Source organism: Lissotriton helveticus, chromosome 8 (assembly GCF_964261635.1).
Source record: "Lissotriton helveticus chromosome 8, aLisHel1.1, whole genome shotgun sequence".
Taxonomy (NCBI): Eukaryota; Metazoa; Chordata; class Amphibia; order Caudata; family Salamandridae; genus Lissotriton; species Lissotriton helveticus.
In genome coordinates this window covers 1,310,140,027-1,310,167,205 of record NC_136069.1, presented here as the reverse complement: position 1 = coordinate 1,310,167,205, position 27,179 = coordinate 1,310,140,027, and the positions used below count along the sequence as shown (strand labels likewise).

General features: G+C 47.9%; 1 protein-coding gene across 2 annotated transcripts in view; it reads left to right on the top strand.

The window, feature by feature from the left end:
- The window catches only part of MED14 (mediator complex subunit 14), a 941,548-nt gene that overhangs the window by 539,773 nt on the left and 374,596 nt on the right, over positions 1-27,179 (top strand). The window lies entirely within an intron of this gene.

The window sequence follows — 27,179 nt, the reverse complement described above, 5'->3', positions numbered from 1 at the left end:
CAGAGCGCTAGCGTTATAACAGTGCATTCTGCGCCATTGCTAATACACTGATACTACCATATATTTAACAATGACAAGAGCAATAGTCAGCTAAAAGAGCAACCACTAAATTTGAACGTGCGAACAGTGAAGTAGCCTGTACTGCTTTGGCCAACATGTTATGGTATTATTTTTAAGGAGGGACAGGGCCTTTGTTAAATGCAACAACAAGCAGTTCTAAAGAGAAAAAAACAAGTGCCTCAGCTTATTACTTCGCCCTCATCAAGCGTCAGTTCTGTTAAACGTACAAAATTTTTCAGATTTTTAGGTAATCGAATATGTATTACTATACGGCTTAAAGTAAGATGAAAGGGCGTAGCTAATGTTATTAATATCTTAAAAACACGTAACTAAAATAGCTACATAATATATGCAGAGCGTACTCTTCCCAAAGCATTGTTTTGAGTCAGCTAACACGCCAACTACTGAATGGGTGCGTGCACACACTCATGTAACCTGCATCTGTACAAGAAAAAATTGCATGCATCCAGATTGCAACAGGGAACATAATTTAAATAAAACCATCATATTACAAAATATAGCACCCAGTAAAGCAAAATAATAAACATCACGTAGGCAATAATAGCATGCATGTAAGTATCGAGAAGACAAAAATGTGTACTATAAAACATTCGCTTATGTAAACAAACAGTAGCATATTAATACACAGACTAAATATGAACATATATATGCCAAAACATTAATACATTAATTTAAAGAAACACTTACCTATCATTTGGCGCATTAAACGCACAGCAAACTGAACAATACTTCGACAAAGCGCGTAGTCAACAATCTAGAAATTTGACGCGCGATAATTGTTCCGCTACGTAATACAACGTAGCAATTTCATTGGCTATGGAACACGTTGATTGCAAAATACACGTAAAACAAAAAAAAATAGACTGCAACACTCGACAACGTAACTATCGTTACGGAACATTGCCACATCCGCCATTTTCTTTAGCAGTAAAACAATCTACACATACAACACTTAAACAGCTGCATATCTTAAAGATACAAACTTGCTACCGTACAATGTGCATGTCCCATAAAAACATACGTAAACCTGGCGCCAAAGCACAGTAGAGATGTAAATGTAGCAATTTACACATATGACGATAAACTGTACGTAAGGTAACTAAAATAGCTAACTAATATATGCATAGCATACTGTTACCCGACTTCTATTTTGCTGGTTCTGTCATTGCATCCAAATATATAATAAAACACGTAACAACATAATACGTACAACAAGTCAAGGGATACCGTTTGTCAATGGTTGCTAATTGCATAAGATACATGTTTAAGAAGATTTCCGAAACGTAGACCTGCCACCAAAGAACAGCAAACGGCTAGATGCAAATATTAAAATAAATGACCATAAAGTGCACACGAAGTTACAAAGCACATAATACGACTTTCACATAGCAATGATAGAAAGAGTAGGATTACATTTGCGTTTTTGCGCTTACATTTACACCTTCGCATGCCAATTCTTAATATAGCAGCTGCACTAACAGTCATAAGTTCATTGCATTCTACGTAATAACAGTGCGTTCTGCGCCATTTAATACACTCATAGTGCCATATATTTAACCATAACAAGAGCAATACAGTTGGCATTAAATACAATGTAAACACTACTGTTTAAAAGTCAGCTGAAAGAGCAACTACTAAATGTGTGCATGCGAACAGTCAGATAGCCTGTACTGCTTTAGGCAACATGTTATGTTATTATGTTCGAGGCATGTGGGCTGCTAAATTCATATCTATAGCATAGATCGCCGCCTAGTGTTGGGTCCGGATGATTGCACATTGTTGTCCTGGAAGAGTCTTCGAAGTATCACGAGATAGGTGGCTCCTCCCCTGGACTACAGTGCGCATGGGCATCGACTCCATCCCCAGATTGTTTTTTTTCGCCATTGGGTTCGGATGTGATTTCGACGTCTCCTGTTCGGAATCGTGATAGAACTTTTTAAAGGCCAAAAGGCCTTCTTTGCACCGTCGGTATTGTTCGCGTTCGGTCCCGTATATCTTCCAGCTCGTGGAGTCGGATATCCGGGGGGTCGTGTGACTCTTCGGTGATCGGGGCCTGGTCGACGCAGCAAGACTTCGACGGCATGGAACGGAGTCCGTTCAAGAAATGTCTCGTGTGTGGATCCAAGTACCCACACATTGACGTCCATCCTGTGTGCAACAAGTGCCTGTCGCCGGACCACGACGAGGCCAGCTGTATGACCTGTTCAAGATTTCGATCGAAGAAGACGATCAAGCTTCGGCGCGTGGCGCGCCTAGAGGCCCAGCGATCGGCTCCGGCACCTGTGGACATCTTTGACGACCCCGAAGCAGACGAGCAAGTAAGTCACCTGCAGATTTCACCTACACCGGTGGAGGTCGAGTCCGACTACGGAGCGGACGTCCACAGTTAAGACATTGAGGAAATCGTCGAGAAGGTAGGGGACGACGAAGAAGCAAATGGGGCCATGGAAGATAGCTCGGAGGAAGAGCTATGCCCCGTTCGTACTCTTACAAAGGCTCAGGTCACGGGATCGCCACACGGCCTTACCCAAGACCTTACACCTCAATCCATGGCCCCGCCTTCCGGCCCGGCTATGGAGACCTCCGCGGAGCCGCCATTATTGAAATCGAAACCGAAACTGAAACCCTCGGCATCGACGAAAACAAAGATGGCCGAAACGCCATCGAAACCGAAGACGTCTGCTCCACATTCGACGCCGTCGTCTTCGGGGGCCTCCAAGCCAATGAAAGCTGTCGACCAGGCAAAGGTGCCGAAGGTGATCAAGGAGCCAAGCTCGAAGAAGGCAGTCGAGCCGGTGTCAACCAAGGCGGACAAGCCGACATCCAAGAAAGCTGTCGAGCCTACATCGGGAAAGTCTGTCGCGCCGAAGACCAAGGGGCCCGTCGAGGCAAAGTCAGTGAAGGGCGCAGAGCCAAGGTCTGGGGTCGTGACACCTAAAGGAAAACCTGTCGATCCGAAGCCATCGGCATCGACGTCTGCGGCCGTGGACAGTGATCGAAGCGCACCGGTCAAGGGTGCTCCTGCGCCTCGACCAGACAAACACAAGTCATCCACGCTCGGGTCTTCCCCTGGGGGCGGACCGAGGACATCGGTCGGGTCGACGAAACCGTCCGCTTCCTTTACGAAGCAGGTCTCGGACTCCCTCAAGCGCCTTAAGGACAAGGCTTTGGCATCGGAACCGAAGACTCCTTCCGCACCGAAGCCGGCGGACCCACCGAAAACCACCTCGGCGCCGATCCTCTACACGTTACCGCCTAAGGTGGCGCCGAAGGCCTTTGCACCGCGGTCGGTGCCCAAGGACACTGTGTCGAAGTCAACTCACCCGGCTGGGACTTTGGGTCATCGACATCCTTTAGTTGAAGAACGGTCGGAGCATTTCATCGATGCCGACACCGGGAAACTCACGCTATACAAGAGGAAAATAACTTCACAGCCTTTAGAGTCGTTTACAATTCCTCTGAAACGAAAGAAGCCTGCACCAGAAACACCAGTACTGGTTGAGCAGATTCTTCCACAGCCTAGGAGGAGTGCAACACCTTCACCCACATACTCTGATGGGGATGAAGGGGAGCAGGATGAGGAGTACAATTTTCCTGCACATACAGAGCCTGATGAGCAACAGGACTCATGGATGGACACAGGTGATCAAGGGGACCAGCAGACGTTCCAGGATTCTCAGGTTTATAACGTCAAGCCGTCTCCCACTGAAGATTCTGCTGCATTTAATGCCTTGATTGAAAGGGCAGCTACAAACCATAAAGTGGAAATGCATGCTGACCCCGTGGAGGTGGACTTCCTTTTTGACACTTTCTCTACTGCTGAAAAGACTGTCAAGACTCTCCCAATGTTGAAAGGGGTCCTTAAGCATGCGGCAGACATTTTCAAGGAACCTACAAGATCAAGGGTGGTCAACCCAAGAATAGAGAAGAAATACAGACCGGCACCTGGCGACCCGACCTACATAAGGGGCCAGTTGCCTTTGGACTCTTTGGTGGTCTCTAATGCCCGCAAGAGGGCAAACTCCCAAACCACGGGTGAAGCTCCTCCCCCAGACAAAGAGTCAAAAGTGCTGGAGGCATCTGGGAAGAGGGTAGCAGCTCAGGCGGCCAACATCTGACGCATCTCAAACACGCAGGCTCTGTTGGCCAGATACGATAGGGCACACTATGACACCCTAGAGCAGCTGTTACAACACCTTCCAGACCAGTTTAAAGAGGGAGCTGAAATGCTTATCCAGGAGTGGAAGCTCATCTCCAACGCTGCTATAAAGTGTGCGCTGGATGTTGCGGACACAGCAGCGAGAGCAATCAACACTAGTGTAATGTTGAGGCGTCGGGCATGGCTCCGCATCTCGGGATTCAAGCCAGAGATACAGACTACTATCCTCAACCAGCCCGTTAATCCAGACAGGTTATTTGGTCCAGAGGTGGACACCACCCTGGAGAAGATCAAAAAAGATACCGAGACTGCCAAGTCCATGGGAGCTCTCCAGTCACAACAATTTAGAGGGAACACTTTTCGTCGCTCAGGCAATCGAGGTGTTAGCAGAGGGCACATGTCGCAGCAGACGCCATTCAATAAAAGTGGTGCGCAATCCTCCTACAGCAAGCAGGGCAGAGGTGGATACAGAGGAAACAGTGCCAAGGGTAGAGGCAGAGGCAACAACGGTTCCCGTTCCTCTGCCACCAACAAACAGTGACTCCCTGTCACTGCCCCCCGACCATCCAACACCTGTCAGGGGGAGACTCCAACAGTTCCTGCCAGTCTGGAAGTCCATCACCACAGACAGGTGGGTCAGGAAACGTATCCAGTTCGGCTATTGTTTGGAGCTGACATCCACTCCACCAAACATACCCCCAAAACACCGTCCTATGTCAGCAGAGCACTTGCACTTATTGCAGCAGGAGGTTCTGGTGATGCTGCAAAAAGGCGCAATAGAGCTCGTGCCAGTGGAGGAAGAAGGCACAGGGTTTTATTCCCTGTACTTCTTAATCCCAAAAAAGGACGGCTCACTCAGACCGATTCTAGACCTACGCCCCTTGAACCAGTACATTCTGTCAGAACACTTCCACATGTTGACACTGCAGCAGGTTCTTCCCTTGTTACAACGGGGAGACTTCCTCGCAACCTTGGACCTCAAGGATGCTTACTTTCACATACCACTCCACCCATCCCACAGAAAGTACCTCCGGTTCACCATCCAAAACCGGCATTACTAGTTCAAGGTACTCCCCTTCGGAGTGACCACTGCTCCCAGAGTGTTCACGAAATGTCTGGCGACAGTGGCGGCGCACCTCCGGAGACAGAGTATACATGTCTACCCTTATCTGGACGACTGCCTCGTTCAGGCAAAGTCAGCCCAGCAGTGCGCCGCAGATATGTCCCACACCATTCACCTCCTTCACAGTCTAGGATTTTCACTAAACTACCCGAAGTCGCACCTTCAGCCAGCCCATGTGCGGCAGTATTTGGGCGCGACGATAAATACTCTGGCTGCCACAGCTCAGCCAAACCCAGCGAGGATCGACAACATCCAGTCGCTAATCCAAAGGTTCAGACCGCAACACTCACTCCCAGCGAGAGTGTTCATGCAGTTGATAGGCATGATGGCCTCCTGCATCTTCATAGTCCCGCACGCCAGGTTGCATATGCGTCCGCTCCAAGAATGCTTAGCGCATCAGTGGACTCAGGCTCAAGGACAGTTGAACGACCTAGTGTTGGTGACGGGTCGGGCATACAGCTCTCTGCATTGGTGGAATCCACACAACCTTTGCAAGGGCCGACCGTTCCAAGAGCCTGTGCCACAGATTACACTGACGACGGACGCATCTCTCCAGGGATGGGGGGCTCATGTGCTCCACTACACAGTGCAGGGACTATGGACGACGCAACAAAAGAAGATGCACATCAACTACTTGGAACTGATGGCAATCTTCATGGCTCTCAAGTCCTTCAAAGTACATCTGTGCAACAAAGTCGTGTTGATCCGGACGGACAACATGACAGCCATGTACTACATTCAAAAGCAGGGAGGTACGCACTCTCCACAGTTGTCTCATCTGGCTCAGACCATGTGGAAGTGGGCCATTCAGAGGAACATCTTCCTCATGGTGGAACACCTCCCGGGCACGGACAATCAGATGGCGGATCTGCTCAGCAGGTACAGCCACCAGATGCACGAGTGGGAGTTGCATCCATCAGTACTCCGCCCGTACTTCCAGCAGTGGGGTCATCCAGAGATAGACCGGTTTGCCACGGAGGAAAACGCAAAATGCCAAAGCTTTGCCGCCAGGTTCCCTCACCCACTATCGCAGGGCAATGCGATATGGATGAACTGGTCAGGCAAATTTGCGTACGCTTTTCCCCCAGCGCCTCTCATTCCGCTGGTGGCAAGAAAGCTAAAGCAACACTCGCTGACGCTCATCCTGGTTGCTCCGACGTGGGCGCGACAACCATGGTACACCACGTTCCTCGAACTCTCCGTGGTACCGCATCAAAGACTGCACCTCACACCCAGGCTCTTGACGCAGAACCGTGGCGACATTCAGCATCCAGATCCGCAGCAGCTCAATCTGGCGATCTGGCTCCTGAGGTCCTAGAGTTTGGCTACCTTGATTTGCCCCCTGAATGCATGGACATCATCCGGGAGGCAAGAAAGCCCACTACCAGAGCTTGCTATGCAGCGTAATGGAAGCAGTTTGTCATCGCCTGTACAGAGCACGCTATCAACCCGCACGATGCATCCATTCCTAATATCATCTGCTATTTGTTGCATCTTTACAAATGCAATCTAGCATACGCTTCCATTCGGATACACTTATCCGCCATAGCGGCTTATCTCCAAAACAGGCAGCATCTCTCTGTCTTCAGGGTGCCTGCCATTAAAGCATTCCTGGAAGGGCTGAAGCGGGTCATCCCTCCCAGGACCCCGCCAGCTCCTGTGTGGAACCCCAATGTGGTACTCACCAGATTGATGGGTCCCCCGTTTGAACCTCTGCATTCATGTGAGATTCAGTTCCTAACATGGAAAGTGGCTTTTCTCATTGCCATCACGTCTCTAAGACGTGTTAGTGAGCTACAGGCGCTCACAATTCAAGAGCCATTTATACAAATTCATTCAAACAGGGTGGTGCTGCGCACTAACCCCAAGTTTCTTCCGAAGGTGGTGTCGCAGTTTCATGTCAATCAAACCATCGAACTGCCCGCATTCTTTCCAAACCCAGAAACGGTAGCAGAAAGAATGCTCCATACGCTTGATGTCAAAAGAGCGCTCATGTACTATATTGACAGAACACAACCTTTTAGAAAGACACAGCAACTCTTTGTTGCCTTCGCAGCCCAGCATAAAGGCAACCCCATTTCCAAAGCAGGAATAGCCAGGTGGATCGTTAAGTGTATTCAGATTTGCTATCAGAAGGCTAAGCGCACTTTAACGGTCCCCCCCAGGGCACACTCCACACGCAGGTTGGGGGCCTCCATGGCATTCCTAGGTAACATTCCTTTGGAAGACATTTGTAGGGCAGCCACATGGTCTACACCACATACGTTTACCAAACATTACTGTGTAGATGTGCATTCCAAACAGCAGGCAGCTGTAGGACAGGCTGTTCTTAAAACACTTTTTCAGACTTCTGCAGCTGGCACGGGCGGCCGCCGTTAATGGAGGGACTGCTATGTATTCTATGCTATAGATATGAATTTAGCAGCCCACATGCCTCGAACTGAATATGCTACTTACCAGTATGCATCTGTTCTTGGCATGTAGGGCTGCTAACATTCATATCGCCCGCCCTCCTCCCCGGCGCCCGTAGCGGCTGCAGACTTTTCTTGCATTTAATCTCTAGCATGGCCATCGCTTACACTGTTAAACTCCATCTTTGCCACAATGGCTAAAAACAATCTGGGGATGGAGTCGATGCCCATGCGCACTGTAGTCCAGGGGAGGAGCCACCTATCTCGTGATACTTCGAAGACTCTTCCAGGACAACAATGTGCAATCATCCGGACCCAACACTAGGCGGCGATCTATGCTATAGATATGAATGTTAGCAGCCCTACATGCCAAGAACAGATGCATACTGGTAAGTAGCATATTCATTTTAAAGAGGGCACACAATCACACCAGGCTCTCAATTATAAAATTCTGACATCCACCATTCAGTCATTTTCAAGATAATTTGTGTCACAATACATAGGGTGTAAGATCCTGGGGGTGTGTGGAGGGAGGCGAGGGCCAATTCCCATATATTAGGGTGAGTGCAAACAATTACTCACCTAATTTTTTCGTTCATTATCCCAGCCCTTTAAATGAAATGGGTTTTGTGTATGTTCAAATTTTCACAACGTCTTAGTGGAACAAACTGCTTAGCCTGATAACTGTGGGTCAACTTAGGGTGTGGGCATGGTAAATTGCGGGGAGGATAAATTGCAAGGATCTCTCCATAAGCCTTGTAGAACAAGTCAAATTTGCCCCTTCATTTGAACTTATTATAGCTGAAGGCAAACTTACTAAGATTGACACCCTTTGTTAAAGCGATATAATTTACAGTAATGATCATCCACAGGGACAACACCACAGGAGACACCCACTCTTTCAAATACAGGCAACGGTCTTACTTCACCTAAAGGTCCATTGTTATTTGTACCTCTCCAGTTTTTACTTTCTATTCCCACGTCTTTCTTTGCACTCGTTCTTCAACTTGTGCCCATGCATAAAAAGAGCATTGATATTATTACAGTGTACTTTGGTGTCCAGTATGCATGGAAAGAGCATTGCCATTATTAGAATAGATTTTGGTGTACAGGGCAGCAGAAAAGTCCATCAAGTATGTAAGAGACATTTGTCATCTAAGATAAAAACAGCTTTAACTTCTAGATGTTGAGTGGTAGAAAATTTGTCAATATAACATAAGAACACTTTTGCCGTCTAGGTGTTGGGTGGTAGAAAAATATTCCTCAAGAAGTTGTTCTCCAAGTGCGCTTGCTGTTGATAAGCAGCTGAACTATATATTATTGTACCCAGAAAAGGGGAATTACTTATAAGATTGCAATAGCTGAGGCTAGAAATTTGACACTCTACCCTCTGATCTTTGAAACCTCCTGCAAATTCTATGCTTCCATCTCCTAGTTATTGGACCTGTTGGCTTCTTCCTCAAATCTTTCTCTCTATACTTATTCCATAAGTCTCCTGTCCACTGTACTCCTGTCAACCACATTATCTTCTTCACTAGCCTCATTTCCCCTGTAATCTCTAAACGTCTGTCTTCCATTCTCTGCCTGTACAATAAAAGAAAAATGTGTTTACAAAAAATATTCACAATAAACCTTAAACTAAAAATCCAAATGTTTACATCTTTCCTTACAGACTACAAAGTACACTTATCTCTAAATGCAGAGTATATTGATAACTAATAATAAACTTAAAAAGTCTTGCCGGTAAATGAAATCAAATGAAATACTTACAATATATGCTTTTCACTACAAAAGTAACAAAATACATCATTCACAACATTGTTTTGTTTTATAAAACAACTAACGATTTGGTAATCATCTTTAGGCCAATTCAAAACTGCAAAAAAATTAATACAATGCTTTGGCATAAACAATGCCAATAACTCAAACTTAAATGCTACGAGACCTATTGCATTGTAAATGCTTGTTGTAAATGCTTATGACCTGAAGTAGCAGCAGCCCCCCGAGTATCCGCAGGGAGAGGGCTTCTGCCAAGGGTTCGTACTAATGAAAGTCAACACTCATGAGTGGATAACATAGTAGTAACCCCCCGTTACAACCCACAATCATTACCCATCAGTCCAATGGTGAACTCAATGAATACGGCTGGAAACCTAATCCCCCAGTTATGCCCTACCACCACTACTGATGGGCAGGTTACCAGTGCAGGGAGGTTATTGCAGGGGGTTGGAGGGAGCGCTGCGCAAAGCAGCGAGGATTTAACTTGCGGAGACCTCCCAACACACACCTGTCTTTACGATTTCCAAGGGCTTCATCACCGCTTGTTCTGATTTTGGGAAATGTCCCACCCCTGAGGGAGAACCATTCCGAAACTACCGCCCAACTTATGAAGAAATCCCTACACTAGTTAACTCATCAAATAACCAGTAGGGAGATCAGGTGGGTTCCACAGGCAAACCAAGTTATAATGGCCAGAAGGGTAGAGTGGTTAGGACCTGCACAAAAAGCACTGGAGGGTGATTGTGTGGTTTTAAATTTTAACAATTGTTATATGACGAGATCTGAAAGAGACACCTTAGTGATAGATTCCTTACCTTAGAATATCCCCAGGGGTCAGACTGGATCCGGAAACTTTTGCGTAGCAATACCCCTGCGCGCTGGCAGGCGTCGTCCGCAGCTCCGCATCCGTCGTCGGCCTCGTTAGCGCCGGAATGACGTTGTCGGAGTACTTAGATGCCGCCCTCGCGCGCTGACGTCAGTTCTTCTTTTTTCCGTGCCAGCTAGCGCAGATCCGGAGAAGCTCTACCCCTTAGTCACTTTTTGACAAAATTTTTTGATCGTCTCTTTCTCGAGTCTCTCGACTCCTACGGTGCCGGTAGGGATGCCAGGTTTCAAACCTTGCTCCAGGTGCGACCGACTGATGTCGGTTACCGACCCCCATCGCCGGTGCCTTCAGTGTCCAGGCCTCGACCACCACGACCGCGCCTGCCCCGACTGCCGGGCCCTGACGTCGAAGGCTAGGTGGGAGCGGTCCCGCAAGCGACTGGAGCTCCGGCAGTCGGCCCCGCGCCGTTCCAGGTCCCGGTCCCACAGGAGGTCGAAGGACCGGTTGCGGGGTCTTAGTCTTCGTAGCTGCGGGAGTCGGCATAGGTCATCGGGATCTTCCTCAGGTAAGAGGCATGAGAGGTCGGAGCGACGTCATCGATCATCCGACGCTCGCACGACGCGGCCGGGGGTCCGGGTGACACCACCCACGCGGTTCCGACGGAGTCGCAGGTGCCACATCCTGCCCCACACCTGCAGGTCCCTGGGCACGATACACCGCCGGAGGAGATCGAGTCCTCATGGACCCTCTGGCGCAGGAGTGCCAGCCTCAACAGGACTAGACATTTGAGCTTGGGGAGGCCAGTGGCATTGACACTTCGCCAGACACTGGATTTGTCTCCCCTCCCACCGTGGCTACGGAGGAGGGGGCTGCCTACAGTGTAGTGTTGACGCGGGCGGCCAAGGCCTTGGGCCTGACGCTCCCCGTCGCGGCCGTGAGGACTAACCTCCTCACCGAGGCCCTTAAACCGCAGCCATGCTCCACTGAGCCTCTGCTGCCGTTTAATGAGGCCCTGTGTGACATTCTTGTGGGCACTTGGTCCAAGCCCGCTACAGGTCAGCCTGTGGATAGGAACGTGGCCAGACGCTACCGCCTGGCCCCGGCCGACCCTTGCTTTTTGTCCACCCATCCCATCCCCGAGAGCCTGGTCATCCAGGCCTCCAATTCCCAGACCGCATTCCCGACGGCTCCTCCCGATCGGGAATCCAAGAGGTACAAGCAATTCGGAAAGAAAGTGTTCTCGTCCCTGAGTTTGGGACTGCGGTCAGTCAATACCGCATGCCTCTTGGGCCGCTACACCCACACCCTGTGGGACACGGTCGCGGACGTGGTGCCACAATGCCCGGAGGAGGTCCGGGCTAAACTCGCCCAAGCCCTTGCGGAGGGTCGAGATGCAGCGCGCTACTCCATCCGGTGTGGGCTGGATACCACGGACTCACTGGGCAGAGCAATGGCAACAACGGTGGCGGTTCGACGCCACGCCTGGTTGAGGTCCGCCAACTTTTCTACCGATGTCCAGGCCACACTTCTGGACATGCCGTTTGATGGCCGTCGCCTATTTGGTGACAAGGCAGACCATGCGCTTGAGCGTTTTAAGGACTCCAGAGCTACGGCCAAGTCCTTGGGCCTCTCTGCCCCAAGCCAGCAATCGGGTGCCTTTCGCTCCTTTCGTGGCCAAGGAAGGGGCGCTCCAACACTTGCTGATAGCCATGCACCGCTGACTACTACACAGCGCAGTGGCGGCCGTGGAAACCGCCGTGGCGGCGGTCGGGTACAACGGCGAGGCCAGTCCACACCTTCCCCTGCAGCACCCGCCTCAAAACCCTCCTAGTCCGTGCTTTCAGGCCCATGTGATGCCAATGGGAGGCAGGGTCCGCCATCACCTCTTCCACTGGCGCACTGTCACGTCGGACAGGTGGGTGCTGCAAATCGTCCGAAGGGGCTACTCCCTCCCCTTCGAGGGGACCCCTCCAGCCATGCCACCGCAATACCACCGCGTGTCGGGGGATCACTTGACACTTCTGCAGGAGGAAGTTACGGCCCTCTTGGCCAAGGGGGCCTTCGAGCACATTCCTGGGCCAGAAGTAGGGTGTGGTTGTTACTCTCACTACTTTCTGGTACCCAAGAAGGGCAAAGGGGGCCTACGCCCTATCTTGGACCTACGGAACGTCAACGGCTTCCTCCGGAAGGAGAAGTTCAAGATGCTGACATTGGCTCAAGTCTTTGCTGCCCTAGACCCTGGAGACTGGATGGTAGCGTTGGACTTGCAGGACGCTTATTTTCACATCCCCGTCCTGCCGGCCCACTGGCGTTCCCTGCGGTTCACGGTAGGCCACGGGCACTTTCAGTTTACCGTGCTCCCCTTCGGCCTTACCAGCACCCCACGGGTGTTCACGAAAGTGATGGCGGTGGTCGCAGCTCATCTGCGCAGGTTACGGGTTTCAGTCTTCCCCTACCTCGACGACTGGTTGTTGAAGGCGGGCTCGCCCCAGACAGTCGTCAGCCACCTCCAGACTACGGCCGACCTCCTGCATCTGCTGGGGTTCTCCATCAATGTGCCGAAGTCACACCTGTGTCCCTCTCAGAAGCTCCTCTTCATCGGGGCGGTTCTGGACTCGGCGCAGTTTCGGGTTTATCCCCCCGAACAGCGGGTTGGGGATATTCAGGCTCTGATTCCGATCTTTCAGCCTTTAACCTGAGTCTCGGTCAGGTTGACGCTGCGGCTTCTGGGGCTGATGGACTCCTGCATCCTTCTGGTGCATCACGCCCGGTGGCGGATGCGGCCTCTGCAGTGGGACCTGAAGTTTCAGTAGGCCCAGCATCAGGGCAACTTGTCCGACCATGTCTTGATCTCAGAGGGCACTGCAAGTCAGTTGCAGTGGTGGCTCACGGACCGCGATTGGGTCAGCGGCAGATCCCTCTCCCTACCCCAACCGGAGCACGTAGTTGTGACGGATACGTCCCTCCAGGGCTGGGGGGGCCACATGGGAGAGGCTGAGATCAGAGGTCTCTGGTCTCCGGCGGAGTCCCAGCTCCACATCAACCTTCTGGAGCTGCGGGCGATCCGACTTGAACTGAAGGCATTCCTCCCCTCTGTCCGGGGGAGTGTAGTGCAGGTGTTAACGGACAACACCACCGCCATGTGGTACTGCAACAAACAGGGCGGGGTGAGGTCGTGGACCCTTTGCCAGGAGGCTCTGCGCCTCTGGCAGTGGCTGGAACATCAGGGCGTGACCCTGGTGGTTCAACACCTGGCAGGTTCCCTGAACGCCAGGGCGGACGAACTCAGCCGTCTGTGCATGATGGATCACGAATGGCGTCTGAACTCGGACGTGGCGCAAGGCCTCTTTCAGCAGTGGGGAGAGCCTTGGTAACATCTATTCGCCACAGAAGAGAACGCGCAATGTCATCAGTTCTGCGCATTGGAATTTCCAAGGCGGCACTCGCTCGGAGACGCTTTTCGTCGCGAGTGGAGTTGCGGTCTATTGTACGCCTTTCCACCTATACCACTTCTGCCCAGAGTGCTGAAGAAGATCAGGCGCGACCAGGCCCAGGTTATCCTTGTGGCTCCGGATTGGGCACGAAGGTTTTGGTATCCAGAGCTACTCAGCATGTCTGTCGATCCCCCGGTTCGTCTGCCTCTTCAGGAGGACCTTCTGTCGCAGCAGCAGGGGACGGTCCTCCACCCGAACCTGTCCAGTCTCCACCTACAAGCTTGAAGATTGAGCGGCGACAGTTGAGGCCATTTGACTTGCCTCCTGAAGTCTGTAATGTCATTCTGGCAGCCAGGCTCACCTCCACAAAGTCGGTATACACCTGCAGGTGGAACAGATTTGTGGCATGGTGCACAGCAAAGGCTGTGGATCCTCTCTCTCCACCCCTTTCTGAGGTTCTCCTCTTCCTTCTTTCTCTTGCCCAGTAGGGCTCTGCTCTGGGCACTATCAAGGGCTACCTTTCTGCCCTTTCCGCCTTCTTGAGGCTACCTGATCAGCCATCTTTGTTGAAGTCCCCAATTGTAAATAGGTTTTTGAAGGGCATCACACACATGTCCCTCCTGTTCCATTCGTGATGTCTCAGTGGGACTTGAACCTTGTACTTACCTTTTTGATGTGTGCTCCCTTCGAGCCAATTCATAACTGTCCTCTCCGTCTTCTTACCCTAAAGACTGCTTTCCTGGTTGCCATCACCTCTGCCAGGAGAGTGAATGAGCTCCAGGCTCTTTCTTCCAAACCTCCCTTCCTTTCTGTCCATCCGGACAAGTTTGTGTTGCGGACAAGACCCTCTTTTCTGCCCAAGGTAGTCACAGCCTTCCACATCCGGCAGTCCATCACCTTGCCCACCTTCTTTCCGCCTACGCATCCCTCTAAAGAGGAAGAGCGGCTCCATCGTCTGGACCCGAAACGTGCGCTGTCATTCTATCTAGACCGCACACGCCAGTTCCGGGTGGATGACCAACTCTTTGTTGGTTATGTGGGCGCTAAGAAGGGACGGGCGGTGCACAAGCGGACCATCTCTCAGTGGATCATCTTGTGCATCCAGGCGTGTTACTCCTTGGCTAAGAAGGAACCCCCTGTTGGGCTGAGGGCTCATTCCACTCGGGCCACGGCGACTACGACTGCCTTAGGCCGAGGAGTGCCCTTGCAGTACATTTGTCAGGTTGCTACGTGGGCCTCACTGCACACGTTTGCGAGACACTACAGCCTGGACAGCCAAGTCCGGAGGGATGGCTTCTTTGGCCGTTTCGTCCTCCAGGACTTTCTGGTGTGATTATTGGTTCGCAGACCCACCACCGGGGTTGGTATTGCTGGGGTATCTATTCTAAGGTAAGGAATCTATCACTAATGTGTCTCTTTCAGATGCACAAGTTACTACTTGTGTAACGATATATCTGTAAGAGACATTAGTTAGTGATAGATTCCTTACCGACCCACCCATCCTCCCCGTTCTGGGAACCGATATCTAGGGTTAAGGTCACCCCCTTTCAGTGCCCTAGTTTCTTGGCACCAGAGTTGGTTCTATCATGGCTCTGCGTATCTGGCGCGGAAAAGCTGTGTATCAGAACTGACATCAGCGCGCGAGGGCGGCGTCTAAGTACTCCGACGACGTCATTCCGGCGCTAACAACGCCGACGACGGACGCTTAGCCGCGGACGACGCCTGCCGGTGCGCAGGGCTATTGCTACGCAAAATTTTCCGGATTCAGTCTGACGCCTGGGGATATTCTAAGGTAAGGAATCTATCACTAACTAATGTCTTACAGATATATCGTTACACAAGTAGTAACTTGTGCATTTCTTCTAGACCGTCTTATGTTGGAACCCATGGGTAGGTACACAAATTAGAGCATTACCCTACGCGTATTTTTATAGGCACCCTTACATGATGGCTAGCGAAACCAATATATACATATATATATATATATGGGGGAGGGGCACTCAAAGTATGGCGCACATTGCAACGTAGGCAATATACGAGTATCCCTAAAGAACAGATTTGCCCCCCTTAGTGGCTTAGAACAATGTGACTGACTAAATCCCCAGGAGCACCGTACCCACATAAATAACAATGGGTCAATTAACCATTAAGCTCCTCACCCGAATAAGGAAAGTAGGAATGCCACCCTACGTGAACTAATATGTGGTTCAGACCTGGTAGCTTCCCCACAACCAACTCAGCTATCTTATATTTCGTGGAACTTTGCGGGGCTAGAGTCGAAAGTAGAGTCCCGGGATTGGTCAGAATTCATTGAAACACACATCTGTGTATTTCAGGAGACATGGTCTACTAACCCATTGTATCGACCAGGATATCGTAATTTCCATAAACCAGCAAGGGTAGGTCATCAGGAGGGTAAACAATTTGGGTAAAACAGAATATATATGCTTTAGAACACGTGAAGTCCCCACTGCCAGCCCAGACATTATGGCTATTTGCCTCCAGATTAATCTTAATGATAAGATAATAGTTGTTAATGTCTGTGCCAGGGGTCTCACAGGGTGGAAGACTGTCTAACACAGTCGATATCCTTGAGGATTTTTGGGAAAGGATGACTGGTGACCATGATTTAGTAGGGAGATTTTCATTCCACCTTTGAGCCCCTTGACCATGAGGACTATAAGCTTACCGAAGAAGATGTACAATGGAGTATTACCATCCTAGAGCTGCCCTCTCTCAAGAGATGTACAAAAGGGGTCAGGTCAGACATGACCCTGTTCCTCATGGGAACAGTCCAGCCCGAACTGCCAAGCTATGCCTTCCCTGGCAGTCCCTTGCTCACTTTGCCACTGGATTCAAGCAAGCCTGGCTGAAGAGGGCTGTAATGCCAGAAACAGGTCCTAGGAAGCTTGATTCCGGTCCAGGGAAGGCATGGCTTGGCAGTTCGGGCTGGACTGTTCCCATGAGGCACAGGGTCAGACTGATTTGCAAAGGGCCATGTCTGAACTAGGGTGGCAGAGTGGGCTAAAGAACGGTGATGGATTAAACCTAGATCTTTTGACTGGGTGTGAGTGTTTGATTGGTTCAGATGCTCCGTCCATCACCACCCCCTTTTCTACCGCTCTATCAAGAGATGGTCTGAAGCAGCAATGCAACTTAAGGCTTTTTGTATGGAGAGGGGACTTAGGGCAGTAAATCGGCGAACACCTTTTGATAAGCAGGGCTCTCATATCTATAACAATGGTGTGAGTTTGAGCCGAGTTGATTATATACTTATTAATTTGGAACACTGGTCTTCTCTTAGTGACATGGAGGTTCAGGAAAGACCTGAAAGCGATCACAATCCCCTTTTACTAAAAACGAATGCCCCAGTACCTAGTTTGCGGCCAACCCCGACAATGCTGTGTTCCACTAGTGACGTCCTGCTCTGTAATGACATGAGGAGGGTGAAATGGGACAAGCTATGGGAAAGCGAGCAAACACTCTTAGGCATGAGGGTGGATGTCACCAACACGCTGGCAGAGCTACATGCTATTACCGCGCAGTCTCGGCTAAATAAAAATGTTACAAGGTCTCATGAAGAACTATTTGGTAAAAACAATACCTATTTTTTAAAACTAGTTAGTCGCTTGAGTAAGCAGAAGGGCAAAGATGTGAAGTGGTATAACAAGGATTGTAGGGTAGCCTACAAGTCCTTGGAGGCTGCTATAAAACAGAAAGATACGGCCACTGTCAAGTTAATCTGTCAGAAGTATAAATTCGTAATGCATAAAGCTAAAAAGGACTGGGATGAATCAAGATGGTTAGACCTCTATCAGGCCAGCCAAGGGAGAAACTTGCAATACTTTTTGGCAGCTGGTAAAATGGAGGAGAGGGGGGCAAGTACCTTTGCCGCACAATCATGTAGCTCCTGAAATGTGGGATTCCCATTTTGCTAAACAATTTGCCTTAGAGACCGAGGGTGTAATCGAAGAACCATATCAATTCCCGCTATGTGATGCAGTATTGTACTTTGATATGGGGGAGGTCGTAATAGCAATGGGTTCAGTTACCAGTGGAAGAGCCCCTGGTCCCGACGGTGTCCTGGCAGATCTGATCCTAAACGATAGAGTTATCTAGCAAGAATGTATACTCCTGCTAGCGAATGCAATAGCCAGCAGGACATCCGTCCCGACTCCTGGATGGGTGCTGAGATTCTGCCAATCTATAAAAAAGGTGATCGTTCATGCCCTGGCAAATACAGACCAATTAGCCTTATAGATGCTATGCAAAAATAATAGCAAGAATGGTACTAAACCGAATCCAAGACTGGATCACTGATAAAGACATATTGACCTCAATGCTGGCAGGATTCCACACCCAGGTGAGTACAGTAGATCAGGTATTTTGTTTTTTACTAGTTTACTGGTGTGTGGTAGAACTGGCCATCTATGCCGCTTTTGTGGACCTTATATCCGCTTTTGACCTGGTGTCACGCATCAAACTCTGGTGGGTCCACAAGGACTTAGGGATGCCTTTGGAACTATTATCCGTTGTGGTGAGTCGCCACATGGGAAATTTTGCACAAGTTCGATGGAGTACCCAGGGTAACATCACTAATCGGTTTCCGGTATCCAAAGGGGTCCGCCAAGGGTGTGTCTTGGCCCTGACCCTATTTTCATTATTTATTAACGGGGTTGTCAATTATTTTTCTATATTCCCGACAGATGCACCATCACTTGCAGGCACAAAAACACCTATACTCATGTTTGCAGATGACACTCTTGTCATCTCAAAAACACAGAGTGGCCTGCAGCGGGCTCTAATGAGGTTTGAACGTTTTTGTGGAGCTCGTGGCCTGGTGATAAATGCAGATAAAACCAAATTTATGGTACTTCACAAACATCGGGCTATTAAGGGAAGGGTGTCTCTTTAATAATGAAAACCTTGATCAAATAGATATTTTTAATTACTTAGGGACCATGCAGCTTCTTCATTTTGCCGCTTTTGACTCTTTTTGCAATATTGTGCTGTTTTTTACAGATGCGTTTCATGAACAGTTTCTGTGTTCAAAAGCATTACACTGTATTTGGTGGTCACATGTTTTTATGAATAATGATCATATATATACTGCCAGGCATACAATTGATACATTTAGTTAAAAAGTGGTATACCTTATAGGATTGGTGAATAGTGCGTCCCCAGGTTCATACAGTGCATGTTTAAAATAATTGGTTTCGTTGTACATCTTTGCCAGTCATTACTGTAGTTATTCTGATATTATAACCATTCATATGGTAGCCAAAGCGTTCTTTAAGTAAACTCTTTTCTTAAACAAACTTGCAATTTGCTTCAATTCTCTTAATTTCTTGTCATCTTTCTTGGGATAGTCTTGCTAATTAATCCTGCTTTATATGAATATAAGAGCAAAACCCATGCTATGTACTAGAATACTAATATAGCCTTATAGCCCGCCGTAGCGAGCTAAACCGGCTATTAAAGGGCCGCTCCAGCACCAAAGGCCCGAGCCGAAGGCGAAGGACTTTAACAAGGGAGCGGGACTTAAATAGCCGGTATAGCCCAGCTACGAAGGGCTATAAGAACAATCTGCCACTAGAGGGCAGAATATTATAACAAATAAAACAAAGGCCTCTCGGAGTATGAGGGGGTTTAAATCCCCTCAGGCTCCTAGAGGCCTTTGTGAAAACAACATTGGAATGTTGCTTTGCAGGCCTTTACCGGCCAATAGAAGCACAGAGCATTCCATTGTCTTCAATGGAGTACTCCACATTCCAATGTTCTAATACATTGTAATCCTAGTTCCTAGAGGTTGGTATTGTCTTTTGATTCCTAAATATTTCTCCTTCCTCCCTGTAAACTGGGTGATAAGGTTAAGCTAGCAGGAAAGATGCTTCGCCCTTTTGACAAATAAAAAGTTAAGAGGCTAACTGGAACTGCAAAGCATGAATGCAATTCTACAATAAGCATATTTAGAATTTCTCTTCATGAGAAAAGTCATGCATCGGTCTCATTTTTAGGTCTCGCGTCAGCGAAAGACCTATTGCTGCCTAGTCAGCTCTGAAGGGACCACAGACCGGGGCACGAGCGCCGATTGCACCTCTTGGACGCGCCATACCCCCCCCCCCCTCTCCCCCCCTGCCCCAGCCGTGCACATATCTTGCTCCACATTCACAGCGGCAGCCTCTCACAATCACGCGCGCACCCACAGCCACACTCACGGAAGCACACACACACAAACACACACACACACACACAAACATACACACACAGACACACAAACGCACACACACCCCTCCCCCGTACTTACTTGACGATAGTTAGATCTTACCTATTCAGGACTGCAATGGAAGTCCAAAGTGCAATCCCTGAGTGTAGCTTCTTGTTTTTTGTAGCCCCATGCATCCAGAGTAGACTCCCTCTAGTCTCCGGGGTGAAATCTGGAGCTGCTTACTGGTTTCGGTCGAGCTAGCGCTGGCGATTCCTGTTGGGGCGGGGTGTAAAAAAAGGCGTCAAGAGCTGGCCGCGCGCCGACAAGCGCTGTGAGTGCGTACGGCGCAGCGTCAGCTTCCCTCGCGTTAGCACAGGACCTGTGCACGAGCCAGCCGACAAGCGCTGTGAAGGCATGCGGCGGCGTGCGCTTGTTAAAAAGTGGTATAAAACTGAAGCACACTGCCCATCTGATCGAGCTCCGAGTTTGAAAGTCCAGGTGCGTGGTGGCCAGGCTCCTTAAAGCTCCCTTCTTCCTCTTTGCAACCGAAGTCCCGGAGGCGGCTAAAGCGAGCGAGCGGCCGCCGCACATTCCGCGCGTTCCCCGGCCGTGACGTCACGGGGTTCGTTGTGCGCGCTAAGGCCCGGAACACAAAGTATTGCTTGCGCTTCCTGTGGACAGCGCTGTGCAGCGAAGCTTGGAGTCTCTCCTGGTGCTTCCGAGGACTGGACATTTAAACCCGGCAGAAGGCTTTCTCCGCCGCAAGAGCAGGATTTGTTTAGGAGGTGGAATGTGAGGGGAGCTTCTTTCAAACAGGTAAGCCCCGTTTTATTCGCACCAGTGGCCTCTTTTCAGTGTGGTATCTATGACGCTGTGCTTGTTGTTTGAGAAACACCCTGCGCTGCCGGGTCTGTAGGCTCCACCTGCCTCTTTGTTTGGGAGTCAGACTAGTGTCCCCTCGCTGGGCAGATCTGTGGACTGCTCCTGCAGCAGGGGATATACATCTACCCTTTCTGACTGGTGTCTGGACAACTGAGCACCTCACTCTGCTCCAGAAGTGTCCTTCTGTTGTGTCCCAGTGTTTCGCTTAGTTCTTGGCATTGCCAACGAGCACGGCCGTTTTTATATCACATTTTATTCCAAGTGCCACCAGTGCCTACGTAACGTTTGTTCTTGTGCTTGAGTGTCCTCCTTATATTGCAGTATTATACCTCTATGTTTATTTTGTACGCCTCTGTAACCGGCACACGTCACCTTTTCCTCCTGTAATGCACCGTTTGCTACCTCGTGTATTTTGTTGGCTCACGATTTGTCATTTTTGCTTCATTTAATGTAACGTTTGCTTTTGTATTTTGCTCACTTGTAATGTTCTCATGTATCAGTTATGTTCCTACTGTGAAGCGCTCTGACACCTTCTTGTAAAGTCCGCGCTATATAAAAATGCATAAATAAATAAAGACAATGTATGTGCACTGCCAATGCAGATACTTAGCAGGAGCAGTAGTGACGCATCTTAACGTTTTGTTCTGTACTTTCTTCTTTTTCGGACTCTTCCCAAAACAACCCCGAGAGAATAGGGCCAAAGTCTTTTAAACGTTCAGAGTTTTATTTGGCACCTATTAAAATGTTGTTTTACCATCACCTTTAAATGCACAGTACTGAATGAGAAATGTCAGGCTCTTGTGTTAACCAGAGGGAGTGTAAAATGCAGATTGGACTCGTCAACCGAGGGGACGCTTGAGTTGTGGAAATCTGCTTTTCTCATTTGCCTGTTGGTCTTGTGTTTGCAGCAGGTTGGCTCAGCGTGTGTACCTGCACTCGTGCGTATTTAATGTCATCATGGCAAATAGTCAGTTTTTCCTGCGCATTGCAGCCGTCCTCCTATGCTCAGTTGCATTGCAGCGACAGAAGACGCTTTAATGGTTTTATTCTGTCACGGTATTAGCACGTGCTTCCTATCAGGGGACGGGTACATGGCCCAGTCGGACGCCAGATTGTTGTGTGTGAGTAAATTTAGACAGCACGTTCCAACCAGACGTCGGTTGTTCGAAACTTTGTCCACTTGTCTAGCAAAAGAACATATGTAACCATATTTTAAAACATGTATTCTGTGGATGAATACAAACATAAAATGTTTTGGATTTTTTAAATGCCAGAGTAATGTTTAGATCTTCAACAAAACAACCTCACCCAATGAATGATACTTTTGCTTTTCTTTCCAGTATAAAATATCCAAAAGAACATTCAACTTAAAAATAAGTTTGGGAATAAAGTTATGGTCATTTTGACATGACCCCAAAGTATTTGAGGCATTGATTTATGTATTTATTCTGATTAATCAAGTAAGCTGTGACGTAGCGGTACAAAACCAGCCGTGAAACTAGAGGCATCTCTTGAGTTAGGCCTTATCCCATCTGCTTTAGACAGTTATTGTTGCTTGTGTTAGGTTTGATTGTTACTTAGGAGGCAGAGGGAGATTGTTGGGAACACACTACCTACCTGTTGACATCCACTCCAGCATTACATTCATAACCGCAAGAAAGCACGTGAACAGGGACACGTTTGTACCATCCACTTTTTTCCAGGGAGGAAGGTGCTTGAGTCATTTTATGCCAAGGCGCTGTTCTAAACTCGCATTTGAATGATTGAGCTGCTTGTTGTCAAAACTTATACAATTTGTATTTTGTTGGAATATGGAGGTGGCATTCTCCTTGACTGTGTGAGTCTTGCACATTCTAAGCAGGTCTCACATGGCTACTTGGAAGACTTTTTTTAAAGGCTGTTTTATTTTGAGTTTTTGTCATGTTTTGAAACCGATTGCCCTACAGTGAATTGGTCTTCTGTTTTCTTAAGTATCTATTTTCACAACAACGAAAAGCACAGCAGATAAGCAGACGTGTATTTTTGACATCCTCAGTGGGTTTTGATTAGGTGTTTGCTGAAACTGGAGAGGGGGGTTCCAGTACTTCTATCCAAGCCTTCAGGATTCAGTATCCCCAGATTTGCACCAACGTAGCTTAGTCACTAAAATTGGAGGGAGGAGTAAGTGTCATATTTTCCTGCTATCATGCTGGCATATATTAAAACATATTATATAAGAAGCAGAGAATGGGGGAGGGCTTCTACTTAATAGATAATGTATTTATTGTCCCATGCTACGCTGCTGCAGATGTGCCATGGGTAGTCTTCTCCCTGTGTACATTTTTTTATTTTTTTTGTTTATTTATATAGCACACTGTTATCTCTTGTGTGGCCTTGAAGTGTTGCTAGCTCACCTTTGGTACCTTATGGTAGCATCCAACAGGAAGAGAGTAGGTTGGGTTGGTCTATTGTTTTAGTCAGAATTGGGAGATTACAGTAGTGTTGTAGAAGGAACATTCAGTGTGGCGTGGCAGTTGCCTGTAACAGAAATGGTGTATAGTGGTATATCTGTGTGAAGAAGTGGGTATGTGTTGGTGCTTTGTGTGAGGAGGACCACAGAAGTATTCCGAGAAGTACACATTACTTAACAAGAAGTCTTTATTTGCTTCACTGAAGGCTTGTCACAAGTAGTGATTCTGGGCCCTACATTACTAATAACTGGGCTGACCTAAGGATGGCTAACAGGATAGAGAATGTATGAAGACTAAAAGCAAGTAAGCAGCCAATCACGGATAATATTTGCGTAAATCCAGGTCTGGAGAGAGTGTATACACCCAGTTGTAGAAGGAGACAAGTAAGTTTGCAGTAGGGACATAGAGCCCCCTCAGCTATACACAGTTCTCTATACACACTTCTCTATACACACTGTACCTTGGTGTGGAATGAGTCCATACACTGGATGTGCCAGGTGCATGAGACAGATGAGCAAGTGGCACTACGTAGGTCGAACTTGGGTGTAGATTAGGACAGTAGTTCAGCACCAGGCCAGAGAGCTGGTGGCAAATCCAAACAGTATACAGATTATTACAGTATACCCTGGTGCTCAGTTGCAGTTCATTGTTAGAAATATCAAAAGCATTGGCATGCTTCCACGCTCTGCATGTGGGACCAATGCAGATTACACAATACCCATCGTAATGCAGTAGCTTTAAAGGCCATTTACTGGCTAAGGACACTGTTTATGGAAAGGTGTCTCCGGCAGACCTGCTACTGCATAGATGGTTTACGTTTACGCCAGCAAAGACTTGGTTGCTGGCCAGAGGACTCACTTAACCCCAAGGAGTGGGGTTACTATACCATGTCGACATTCTTCATGATGGATTTATGATTTATACACACAAGATCCACACTTAACAAAAGAATTCTGGAAAACACTAAATCTTGGACACAGTAATCTCTGTTGCCCTATACTGTGCAAATATCACTGAAGTATTAAAACCCATTCCGGGTCGCAAATACAACCAGAACTGAGGATCGATCCAAAGAGATTAGAGCCCTGAAGAAGTCGCTGCGCACCACAATTAAGTGCGACGTAACACGTGTTGGCTAAGGATCTCTAGATTAAACTGAAGTGACTGTTTCAACAGTGTTGTTTATTTTTATCAATGATACATAATATAAACTGTCAGCTTGTTCAAGGGACTGTTGTTTTGGTTTATCAGTCTTTATCCACACATTGGGGAAGAGGGTGGCTCTCCCCACCCTTATGCACTGCAATCATAATTGTACACTAGTATATACTCGCTGCGTATATCCCAGGAGCACATTACCCTACACAGTCCACCACCAACCAAGAAGTCCCACTGCCCATTATAAAGATTTATGAGCTGCTTGAAAGGCAAACTGCAGTGGACTGGAGGTCAAAGAGACACCACTAGTAAATGTCACCTTATACTTGAAATCAAAAAGGTAAAGTCATTGAGCCACTATTGTATTGTAATTGCATTTATATAGCACTTACTATCCCTGACGAGGCGTCTCCTACCGATCTCTGAGACCCAGTGACCATCTTCTGGATATTCAAAGCCTCAACACCATCTTGCTGTCTTTTGGGAAAGATGTAAACATGCACCTGTGTTGCTATTCTGCTGAAAGCTGGCAGTAATCCAAAGGGTTGTTTAATTGGTGTCGGTGATGTTTGCATGGTTAGGTAGCCCTAATAAAAGTTTGGTCATTTAAAATAGGCAATCAGAGTGATAGGCAGCAGAATGAGCGACATGCTTGAAAGTGAAGCGGAAGTGTGAAGTTTCTTTCGTTGATAGGTTGGCCCTGCTCCCACCCTCACTCGATTTGAATTATTAAACAAGTTGTTTACACATTACATACAGCTTCAGGGTGAAGCTGCTCTCTTAGCAAAACTGTTTCTTCTCTAGATAATTTTCATTTTCATTTCTGTGAAATATCTTTGGGGTGAAAAGTGAGGAATATATTGCGTATAATTGAATCGAGCACGTTCAGTGTTCAGACAGTTAAGCCTGTGCAAGTCGTGTCATTGTACCAACAGCCAGTGCCAATTCTCATTTATTGCCTGACTTAGGGTCTTTTGGCTCATAGAGCATATATATTGTTAAGGAAACTAAAGAATCAGCAAAATAATGAAAACATTGGTTATTGACAAAACAAATAAACTGAATAACCAAGGATATTAACCGCATGCGTGCGGGCGGAATTCCGCCCGTACGCTGAGATTTTTCAAAGCGCATGTTACGTGACGAGCTGGGCTCGTCATCAGCGTGCGAGGAGGCTACCTGATAACGAGCCCAGCTCGTCATCAGCGTGGAAGGGGTTAAAAACAAAACGTGCCAACTCTTAAATTCTTTGGAACATGGGTGAGTGTCTCTAAGCAAAAGGCAATGGTTCCTACAAATCCTTTTTTTAAATGATATTGTGATTATTTGGTCTGCAATGTATACTTATCTGGCCTGCATGCATAGTTGAAATGTGAAGGAAAAAATGGGCGTTCAAGATTAACATATGACTTAGTGCATTTCAGCAACAATTGTGGGTGAGACACAGAATGGCCCCTGGAGAAAGTTTAAGGTGCAAAGGTTTCATCAGTATTAACTTGTAAATGTCAACTATGGTTCATAGATCATAGTTATCTGTGGGACAGTTAAAGTAATGTAAGGGACTGCATTGCTACCATTATTTGAGGTCTGGAAAGTAGTTTAATAGAGGCCGTTACGCATGAGTTTTCTCAGTGCGATTAGATTAATGGAATAGCCTCTAAGCAGAGCTAAATTAGTGTAGGTGAAGAGAGTTCAGCTAGTGCATAAAAGGCTGCTCCTATTAGTCTCTTCGAGCCTTGAATAGCCCTTGTCCTTTAGGAGACGCTTATAATCCAATTCCACATGCCATGCATGATAGCTCAGAAAAGCTCTGTGCCCAAACACTTGCCGAAACATAATATTGTCCACTCAGCTGCAGTGCACAGCTGAGTTCCTCTATGTTACCTGTCTTAGCTGGCTTGTGAACCAGTGTTTATCATGAGACGAAGCCTTGCTGTTCAGGTATTTTTGAGTTCTCACCCAAGTATGTAAAATGCCATCAAAAATATGAATGCACTAAGTTTTATTTATCCAATCACAGGGCTAGGTTGGTCTTTTACCTCTGCCCCTTTTTAGGGCTCGCCTGCTGATGCGCTTGCGCATAGCTGGCGAAGCTCTATACTGGCTTATCCAGAGTTTTAACCACTGACGATTCCATGCAGTGCATGTGCGCTTTTTAGGTCATTGTGCAAGCGCAAGCCCTAAAAAACGTGTGCACAATGCCACCAGCCGCCTGCCTGCCTGCCTCGCATTACCACATCAAAGGCAGCCCAGCCTCCCTCCCACAAGCTTCTCAGCGTGCGCTCTGCATTTCTCCTCCCAGCGCATTTCTCATCCCCTAATTATTCACGGCCGGCCGGTCGTACTTTCAGTTTCACGCCGGCCAGGCCGTGTCTCCTTTTATGCTCTCTGATGCTTGTTTTTTTTTTAACTTGTTATTAAATTCCATTCTGCGCCTGTAAACACTTTGCGGAAGAAATAATAACATTACTTGGATAATCTGATATAAACAAAGTAAAAAAAAAAAGAACAGAAATAGCTCTGAGTTAAAAAAGAAAAACAGATTTGATTTATTGCAGTCTGTGAGAAAGAAATCCTGTCCTCTTGAAACTGAAAAATCTCTGATCAAGGGCTCAGCCGAACAAGAATGAATCCGTGATTTGCGGCAAATAATGTCTTTTGTTGAGGT